This window comes from Crocodylus porosus, unplaced genomic scaffold (assembly GCF_001723895.1).
Source record: "Crocodylus porosus isolate Cpor-Errol unplaced genomic scaffold, CroPor_comp1, whole genome shotgun sequence".
NCBI lineage: Eukaryota > Metazoa > Chordata > Crocodylia > Crocodylidae > Crocodylus > Crocodylus porosus.
Window position 1 is genome coordinate 38,819,542 of NW_017728909.1, and position 9,473 is coordinate 38,829,014.

The 9,473-nt window shown below is 46.4% G+C and overlaps 1 protein-coding gene and 1 long non-coding RNA gene across 4 annotated transcripts in view; both read right to left on the bottom strand.

Annotated features, from left to right (window-relative positions):
• PDE4D (phosphodiesterase 4D) overlaps positions 1-9,473 on the bottom strand; it is a 1,130,464-nt gene that overhangs the window by 472,286 nt on the left and 648,705 nt on the right. The window lies entirely within an intron of this gene.
• The window catches only part of LOC109307941, an 18,934-nt gene continuing 14,191 nt past the window's right edge, over positions 4,731-9,473 (bottom strand). Inside the window, exons 2-3 of the long non-coding RNA XR_002100416.1 lie at positions 7,413-7,416; positions 4,731-4,788 (exon numbers count right to left, since the gene is read on the bottom strand). This is a non-coding gene — a long non-coding RNA (uncharacterized LOC109307941). The remainder of the gene's footprint in view (positions 4,789-7,412; positions 7,417-9,473) is intronic.

Sequence of the window (9,473 nt, forward strand, 5' to 3'; positions counted from 1 at the left end):
TCCTACCCTGGGGGTCTTTAAGAGGAGGCTAGATGTACACCTTGCTGGGGTCGTTTGACCCCAGTACTCTTTCCTGCCATGGCAGGGGATCGGACTCAATGATCTGCTCAGGTCCCTTCCGACCCTAGAAACTATGAAACTAAGAGGAGGGACACTCTGTGCCCTGCCAACCCAGGCTGGGAATGTGGGGTACACTGGTAGCACCACCTCTCTACTCCAGCAGGGAGTTCTGCTCATCCTTCTCTACCTCTGTCCCACCTGGGACTGACAGCTGACTGGAGGCAGGAGGTGGGGCTGGAGATAGAGGTTTGCTGACTTAGCTCTGTGACAGCCTGGGGGCAGGGCCTGCTGGGCACTTGCCTGGAGCAGCCAAGCATGGGCCAAGTTCCAGTGCTCCTCCCTGCAAGGGAGGGCTAGGGGGACCTGCACAGGAGCCTGGGATGCCAGGAGAGCAACCTGACTTGATTCAATAGGGGATTTGATTTGGTATAGAAGTTTGCTGCACTAGACTAACTTAGTTCACATACATCTGAGTGAACATTGTTCCAAAACTTTCTTAGACCGAGTTCTGTCATTTTTCGTCCAGTCTATGTGCTCTGAACTTCTGTACTGTGATGGGTTTGGTTCAGTTTCCAAGTGCTTATTTCAAATTTTGTGTAGCACCTGTACCTAGCTTAGTGTGTCAGGTATTCCTAGCACCAGAGCATCTCAACACTATGCACTATGCCAATATCATAGGAAGTGGCAAATTCATTGGTAGATGCTGCCACAGCATGAAAACAAAACTAGAAGAAAGTGTTTGGGGGCAGATAAGCAAACGATCTGTACCAGCCAAAATAGGCTCACTAAAAACACTTTGCTTTTAACAGTGTACAAAGTCTCTACAAAGAAATGAGGGAACCTAGGATTAAAATAACAGAATCAATGTTGGAGTTAGGGATAGATTGAATGCAGAGAATAAGAACTTATATATGAATCAGGACTTCTCAATAGCATGCATGCCTACGTTCAAGTTCCAACATCTGTAATTAGATTGTTCATATCATGACAGCTGTTTTGATATTTACAGTAATAATATCAATCAGGACACATAAGCTCCCAAACTTCTGCCTCAGCTGTAGATAAGGGGTACTGTGACAGGGGTATCACTATCGGAGCCTTTCTAGGTATGATTCCGCCCTCCTGTTATAGGCCAACCACCTACTTACTTGTCTGCCATGCCTTGATCTTAATTGATTAATTGGTTTATGTAATTAGCAGAAGGCTGCCCATTTTATGCGCCCAGGTGCCAGGGGGTGCTACCTGCAGCTCCTTTTCCTCTCCTACACCGCAGCCCAAGCCTCGCAGATGGTACTGATATGGTTTGACCTGGGCCCTGTTATGCCTTGCCTCCCCCCTTGCTCTGGGGCTTCTCACTGCCCCCCCAAATGCTGTGCCCACTCTGGAGCCAGGGTCCCCAGGCTACCATGGAGCTCCTATGAGGCCTCGTCTGACCCCTAATAGCCTCACCCGGTCCTCCAGTAAACAGTAAACACAAGAACACAAAGCCCCTAGGCTACAACATAAAAGCTAGACCATCCGGTCAAACAACGTTCAGTCCCTACCAGAGAGAGAGCACTCCAACCCCAGCAGTGACTAGGGAATGTTCCCACCGTCACGGTTCTCCCCTTTGTCTGTACTAGCCGTGTCCCTCCTCCCTCGGTCACCGGAGGGGAACTGCCCTCCTGGCCTCCTGCCTGGGCTTAAGAATGGCTAAGCCCTGCCCCATCCTGTCAGCTGGTTTCACTGGTTGCCCTAGCAGCCAACACCTGCGCTGCCCTGGTGACTGGCAGCTAAGCCTCCCCCTTCTCACCACTGGTGGTCTCTCCCAAGCTGTTTCTGCTTTCAGGCGCAGGGCACCTAAGTGCTCTGCGACAGGTATCAATTAACATCAGACTAGTGATGAATTCACTGTATTTTAAAGATTGAATAAGATATCCTAAGTAAAAACTAGGTTGCACATCTAAGTAATAAATAACAAATCATATTTTTGTTAAACAATTAAGGGAGGAAATGGTTTCCAAAATCAAATTTCTTAGCACATTCATGATAAAGGATGTTAAGTTATATTTACGTTACACAGGTCAGAAGATGGGAAGAAGAAATTACATGTATTTGAGTCAGCAAAGCTTGATGGCATTTACCATGGAAAACTTAAGGAATTAACCAGAGCAATCTCTGAACCTTTAGCAATTATCTTTTAAAAGATGGGTGAGGTCTTGCAGTGTTGGAAAAAGGATACATAATACCTCTAAGCATGGGAGAAAGGATACCTATCAGTTTCACTTCAACACCCAGAAAGGTATTAGAACACTTTATTAATCAATTTGTAAGCCCCTGCAAGAAAAGTTGATAGGAAATAGCTCATAAAAATTGTCAAGAACAAATTATGTTAGATCAGTCAATTACATTAATTTCTTTGACAGGGTAATTGGTCTACTGGAGAGGGAGGATGCTACAGAAGTGATTGATAGATAGACAGATAGATAGATAGATAGATAGATAGACAGATAGATTTTTTAAATAAATGTCCCATGTGACATTCTCATGAACAAATTAGGGAAACATGATGTAGACAAAACCAGTATACAGTAACTGAGGGGGCATATGCAATCCTGCAGGGGACTCACCTGAGTCCAGTGCTGGTCAATATTTTCATTAATGATCTGGATAATAGAATAAATAGCATGCTTATAAAATGTGTACATGAAGCCAAGCAGAAGGGGTTGCAAGTTCTTCAGAGAATAAGACTAGAATTCAATATACTCTCAGTGCATTAGAAAAATGGTCTGAAATCAATAAGATGAATTTAAAAAAATGAGAAGTGCAAAGTTCTAAAGATAAAAAAGAGAAATCAAAGGACAAATACAAAATGGGTAGTAACTGGCTAAGCAGTGGTACTGCATAAAAGGCATCTGTGGGTGACAGTGGAAGACAAATTGAATTTGAGACAATTAAATGATGCTGTAGTAAGAAAGGCAAATCTAATTATAAGATGCAGAAACGTAAGTATTGTATCTACAAGTACATGCCAACATTACATTTAGATTGACCTAACTACAGCTAGGTCTAAGTGCCAATTTGTGCAGATGTTTGGGGAGGGTAAAAAAGACAAAAAGTGGCTGGCCCAATATAAATTAGTTCACCTGAGGAGACGAACTAAGTTAAATTGAAAACAGGTTAGCCTAATCTACTGAATGTCTGCATACATTTGGAGTGCAGCAACAGGGGCAGGACCCCTCGGCAGATGCCCATCTGCTCACCACAGCCCTGGAGCTGCACTTTTCCTACTCCCTGATCCCAACCAGGCTATTTTTACCCCCTCAACCCTCCAGCCTCAAACAGACAACCCTGCACCTCCAGACCCACCAGATCCTGTGGATCCCCTCCATAGAACTGCCAGACCACCAGATCCTGCCAAGCTTCGTGGACCCTTCCAGCCCTCATGGACCTGCTAGCCCTGTCCTTGAACCCACCTCCACCTTCCCCACCAACCCAAGTTACTTACGCCAGGTTCCCAGCGTGGCTTCTGGCATCAGCAAATTGTGCACAAGCTACCCCTAATCTATGATCACATGACTTAAAATAATTTGTGATTGTAAATTGGGGCAGCAAACATCTGTGCATACCCTATGGTAATTATTTCATTCAACTCAACACTGGTGAGAGCAACAAAAAGTATAACATTTTGAAAACCCATGAGGAGAAGTGAATGGAAATGGGTATGTTTAGTTTTGGGGGGAAAAAGATTCTGGGGGGTGACATGATAACAGTCTGTCAGTATGTAAAAGGTGGTTGAAAAGAGGACAACAACTTGTTCTTCAAGGCATAGAGAACAGGACAAAAAGAAACAATATTAATTTTCAGCTAGAGAGATTTAGATTAGATTCCTGTAACTACAGGAACCAATAAGCACCGGGAGAGGTTACTATAATCATTTTAGCTGGCATTTACCAAGCATCTCCAAGTGTCTCAGAATGTTATTCTTAATTTTTATTGGTATTATCATAGTACACAGGAACTCTAGTCATGCACCAGGACCCTGGTGCCCTCATCACTGTACAAACCTGAAACAAAAAATGGCATATGCCTCAGAGAGTTGCAGTCTAAGATGGATAGAATAGATGAATCCAGACAAACATGAAAGCATGATGAAACAAGGTTATAATAGTAGTCAGTAGGGTAGGCAGCAGTCATATGACCTCAGTAGTCTGACTACTGTCAAGATTTTTTTTTATAGGTATCATGGTAAAAAAGGTATCATAATAAAGTGAAGACACCTGTGTAGTACTATAGATTCATAAAGGGAGCTCCTTTCCTTCTCTCTCATCCCTATCCTTTTACCCCCCTCCCCTGCAATATATGTTAGGTATTATTCACTCTGTTTTATGGATAGAGAAGCTAAGACCTCATACAAACATCCAGTTTTGTACAAAAGTACAGATTTTCAGGCTTTTCCTCTTAGAGTAAAAATGGCCATTCCAGGAGAAAAATAACCTGGGAACAACCTAGATGTCAGTATGTGTTGTGGCTTCCAGCATCCTGCCTCTCCCCCCACTGGACTCTGCTGCTCCAGCAGGGAGCAGAAAACACCTGCTCCACAATCCCCACGTTGTACTGTAGGGAAGCACAGGGTGATCACTGGCAATCTGGGTCATCAACCAATCAGGGCTGTCTGATGCACAGCTGCCATCTGTTGAGAGGCAAACTAAGAGAGCCTGCAGAGTATACTGAGAGGTGTGCCCTCCCCTCCAAATGCCAGCCCCCACTTCCCAGCACTGCAAGCTGTCCACTGTTCAGGGCCTCAAAATATGAATGTCTCTACATGCAGCTCTGGGTAAATTCCTCTACCAGGAGAAGTTATCCTCCCACGCCCCTCTCTTCCACACACACACACACACCTGTCTTGCACCTATTGTCTTCCACCCCTCTGATCCTCACTGCTACACATTTGCATTTCACAGACTTGCATTTTGCATTTCAGTTTCTGTTGTACCCAGGAAAGTGCACAATTCACCAGCAGTCTCTCTATATGCCTGAAGAAGGATGCTCGTGGCCAAAAGCTTGCAAAGAATATTTTTTCCAAATATTTACTTGGTCTAATAAAATACATCATATCTACCTAAAGAACCTTGGAGTGTGGGGCCACTGCTCAACGACTCAGACAGCTGGTTACCAGCACTCAGGAGAAAACTGAACTCCTGAATGACTACTTCGCTTCAATATTTTACCAAGCCAAGGGGAAAATCATGCCAGACAGGGTACAGAATGAGCATGGTAGGAATGACTGCCTTCCTACTACTGCTGTAGATCTGGTGGATGATCAATTTAAAAAAAACAGACATATATCAGTCAGCAGAACCAGATGAATTTATTTGACAGTGCTGAAGGAGCAGGCCAAAGTCATCGTGGAACCCCTGGTGAAACTCTTCCAAAACTTGTGGTGCTCTGGAGAGGTCCCTGAGAACTGGAAGAGGGCCAATGTTGTGCCCATCTTCAGGAAGAGGAAGAGAGAGGGCCTGGGTAACCATAGACCAATTAGCCTAACTTCTATCCCAGGGAAAATCCTGGAAAAAATGATTAAGGAATCTATGTGTGATAGGCTTGCAAAAGGCAGGATTCTGAATGACAGCCAGCATGGCTTTGTCATGAGCAAGTCTTGTCTTACCAATCTCGTATCTTTCTATAACCAGATAACTCGTCACCTGGATAAGAGAGAGGAGGTTGACATTTTATACCTTGATTTCCAAAAGGTCTTTGATCTGGTATCCCATAATGTTCTCATGAGAATATTGACGGATTGAGGCCTTAGCTGTGTGACAGTTAGGTGGGTAGGAAGATGGCTATGAGGGAGGCCACAGAGAGTCACAGTGAATGGATCTGTGACACCCTGGTGAGAAGTGGCCAGTGGTGTTCATTAGGGGTCAGTGCTTAGTCCAGCTCTTTTCAATGTATTTAACAATGATGTGGATGTGGGGGTGAAGAGCTCTGGCCAGGTTTAATGATGAAGCCAAGTTTATGGGGAAGCATGGTCACACTTGACGAGAGGCTACAGATACAGGCAGAACTAGACAGGCTAGTAAGCTGGGCAGATCAAAACCAGATGAAGTTCAACATCAAGAAACGTAAAGTGCTCCACCAGGGGATGAACAATCCTCAGCGCACTTACTGGCTTGGCAGAGCCAAATTGCCCAGCACCATGAATGAAAGAGACCTAGGGGTAGTAACAGACCACAGTATGAATATGAGCTGTCAGTGCAATGCTGTAGCCAGTAGGGCAAATAATGCTCTGGTGTGCATCAATTGATTCATCTTAAGCAAAACCAAGGAAGTGATTCTTCTGCTTTACTCAGCATTAGTGAGACCACAGCTGGAGTACTGCATCCAGTTCTGGGCACTGGACATTAACAAGGACATGGTAAAGCCTGAGAAAGTCCAGAGAAGAGCCACCCATATAATTAGAAACTTGCACAGCAACCCGTATGAGGAAAGTCTAAGGCACCTGGGACTCTTCAGCCTAAAAAACAGAAGGCCGAGAGGGACTTGGTAGCAGCTTACCACTACATCAAGAGAGTACATCAAGAGCTTGGTGAACAACTGTTCACCAGGGCACCCTTGGGGAAAACCATCAGTAATGGCCACAAACTCCTGGAAGATCATTTCAGGTTCAACGATAGGAAAAACTTTTTCACAGTTAGGGTGTCTAGACTGTGAAATATCAGAGGTAGTGCAATTGCCTACGCTGGAAATCTTCAAGAGGAGACTGGACAGTCACCCTGCTGGGGTCACCTGACCCCAGCTGTCTTTCCTGTCTAGTCCAGGGGGCTGGCCCCAATTATCTTCCAAGATCCTTCCAGCCTTACAATCCATGAATCTAAACCTTGTCTACCAGGCGAACAAACCTGGAAGAATTCTCCCAGATTATTTGAATGTGTGTAGGCAGCATAAGCCACAGAGAAGTCAGAAGACTATAAAATCTATAAAAGCCAGTGGAAGAATAAAGAATACAACATCAGTATCCTCATTCTTAGTCCACTGATGGAATAAGCGTTATTCGTACTTTCTATCTACTGTATTTAGCTAAATCCAAGATGAGGGTTTTTTCCCTCATTTAACATGAGGAAAAAGGCTCTCATCTTGGATTAAACTATGAGGCAGTGGGCAGGTAGGATGGGCAGGAAGCTTCTGAGGCTTCAGCTCCAGCTCCAGCTCTAACTGCTGCCTGCCCTCCACTACCTCTGTCCTCCTGCCTCTCCTTCCTGCAGCTTTTCCCCTATCACCTGTCTACCTCCCTGTAGCCTCCATCCCCCACCCCCTGTTCCATCTTTCCCCACTTCCCCTTCTCTATACCCTCTGCCCCCTGCCTGTCCCACAACCCTCTACCTTTGTTCCACTAGGATCAGAGCTGCCATGCCATCACTACCAGGCCAGACTGGGCCTATGCTCTATGCCCTAGGTTGCAGTGGGGCTAGAGCCTGCCAGAGCAGAGCAAAAGCAAGTGACTACAGGGCTCTGGGTGCAAGCGTAAATGGGACAGGGGCTTAGGTTGTGCTCTCCTCAATCCTTCTGGTCAAGGGGAAACGCCCAGGCAGGAGTGGATGCATCCTGCAGATCAATGCATGGTTCCACAGAAATGGTCGCAAGTAGGGTTTTGGCTTCTTTGATCATGGGAAGTTGTTCCAAGAAAAAGGATTGCTAAGAAGAGATGGAATCCACCTGGCAAAGAGAGGGAAGAGCAACTTTACAGACAGACTCACTAACTTAGTGAGGAGGGCTTTAAACTAGGTTCACCAGGGGATGGAGACCAAAGCCCTGATGTAAATGGGGAAGTGAGTGACCTGTAGGAAGTGCAAGCAGGAAGGGGCAACAATGGTGGTGTTCTTATTCTTCCTGAGAAAGAAGGGCTATTGGCTAGTTACCTCTGCTGTCTATACACAAATGCACAAAGCCTGAGAAACAAACAGGAAGAATTAGAAGTCCTTGAACTGTCACAGAACTATGACGTGACTGGAATAACAGAGACTTGGTGGGATAGCTCTAGAAGCAGATGAAGTTGTACCGGGGTCCTGGGAAAATACAAAATTGGAGGCCCCTTCCCCCCATGGGCACTGGGCTGCAGGAGGGGAAGGGACCCATTTCCCTCCTGGTGCTGGCAGGGGAGGCTGGGAGGACCCTTTCAGGCTGGGGACTGTGTGGGGCACATGCCCACCACTTTTCCTTACTACCCGCCACCTCTCCCCCACTATGACCAAACATACACACACACAGGCATGCACAGACAGGTGTGCACTCTACTCTCACTCACTCTCTGCACATGGACACAAACACAAACACTCTCCCTTCCATGAACACACACACATAATCACACACATGCACAGATGTACACACACACACACACACACACACAGAAACAGATGCAGACAGATGCACAGATGCTCACACACACAGACAGATGCATCCACACACACCACAGACGCACACACAGAGATGCACAAACACCCACTCACACGCACGCATACAGACATGTGTACACACAGAGACACACACACACAAACACAGACATGTATATACAGAAACAGAAAGACATGCACACCCAGCCACACCCATTCCCCTCACAGAACCTCTTCCCTCCTCAATCACACTGAGGCCGCCCCCCACGAGCTGCCCGTGGCTCAGTCTTGTTCTTGCCTGGTCCCTGTTACCCTGACCCACATACCCTGAGCTGCTGGTAGATGGCTGCACACATGCAACAACCAGGCTGGGTTAAGCCAGTATTGCCACACCTCAGTGAGTGGGTTGCGGTGCTGGAAGGGGTGGATATAGGGGGTTATGTCCCACCCAAGTAACACTGCCTGCTGCAGAGGAGCAGTGCAGTGCAGCACTCCTGCCTCACCACCAAGGCGGAGTGCTGCGTGGCACTCCCAGCCAGCACAGCGCCAGCTTGCCCCACCAGCCCCACTGGGGGAGGGGCCTGGTCCAGCTGCAGGGAAGCAAATGTGAAAGCCACATTTTTAAACTTGGTGCCATTTTTGTCTCCCTGCTGGCAGACAAACATGTGCCAAGTTTAAAACCATGGCTTTCATTTCCCTGCTGATAAGGATCCTGGGGCCTCAAATTGGCAGGGGCCCCTGGGTTCATGCCTAGCTGTCGTGTCCATTAATCTGCCTATGGATAGCTTACATGACTAGAATAGTGTCATGGATGGGTACAAACTGTTTAGAAAGGACAGGAAGGGGATAAGAGGAGGAGGAGTTGCATTTTATGTAAAAGACCTCCAGTATGAAACTGCGTCCAGTTTTGGGCTCCACAATTCAAAAAGGATGTGGAGAAGCTTGAGAGAGTCCAGAGAAGGGCGACGCGCATGATCAGAGGTCAGAAAAACAGACCTTACGATGACAGGCTGAGAGCCATGGGACTCTTTAGCCTGGAAAAGC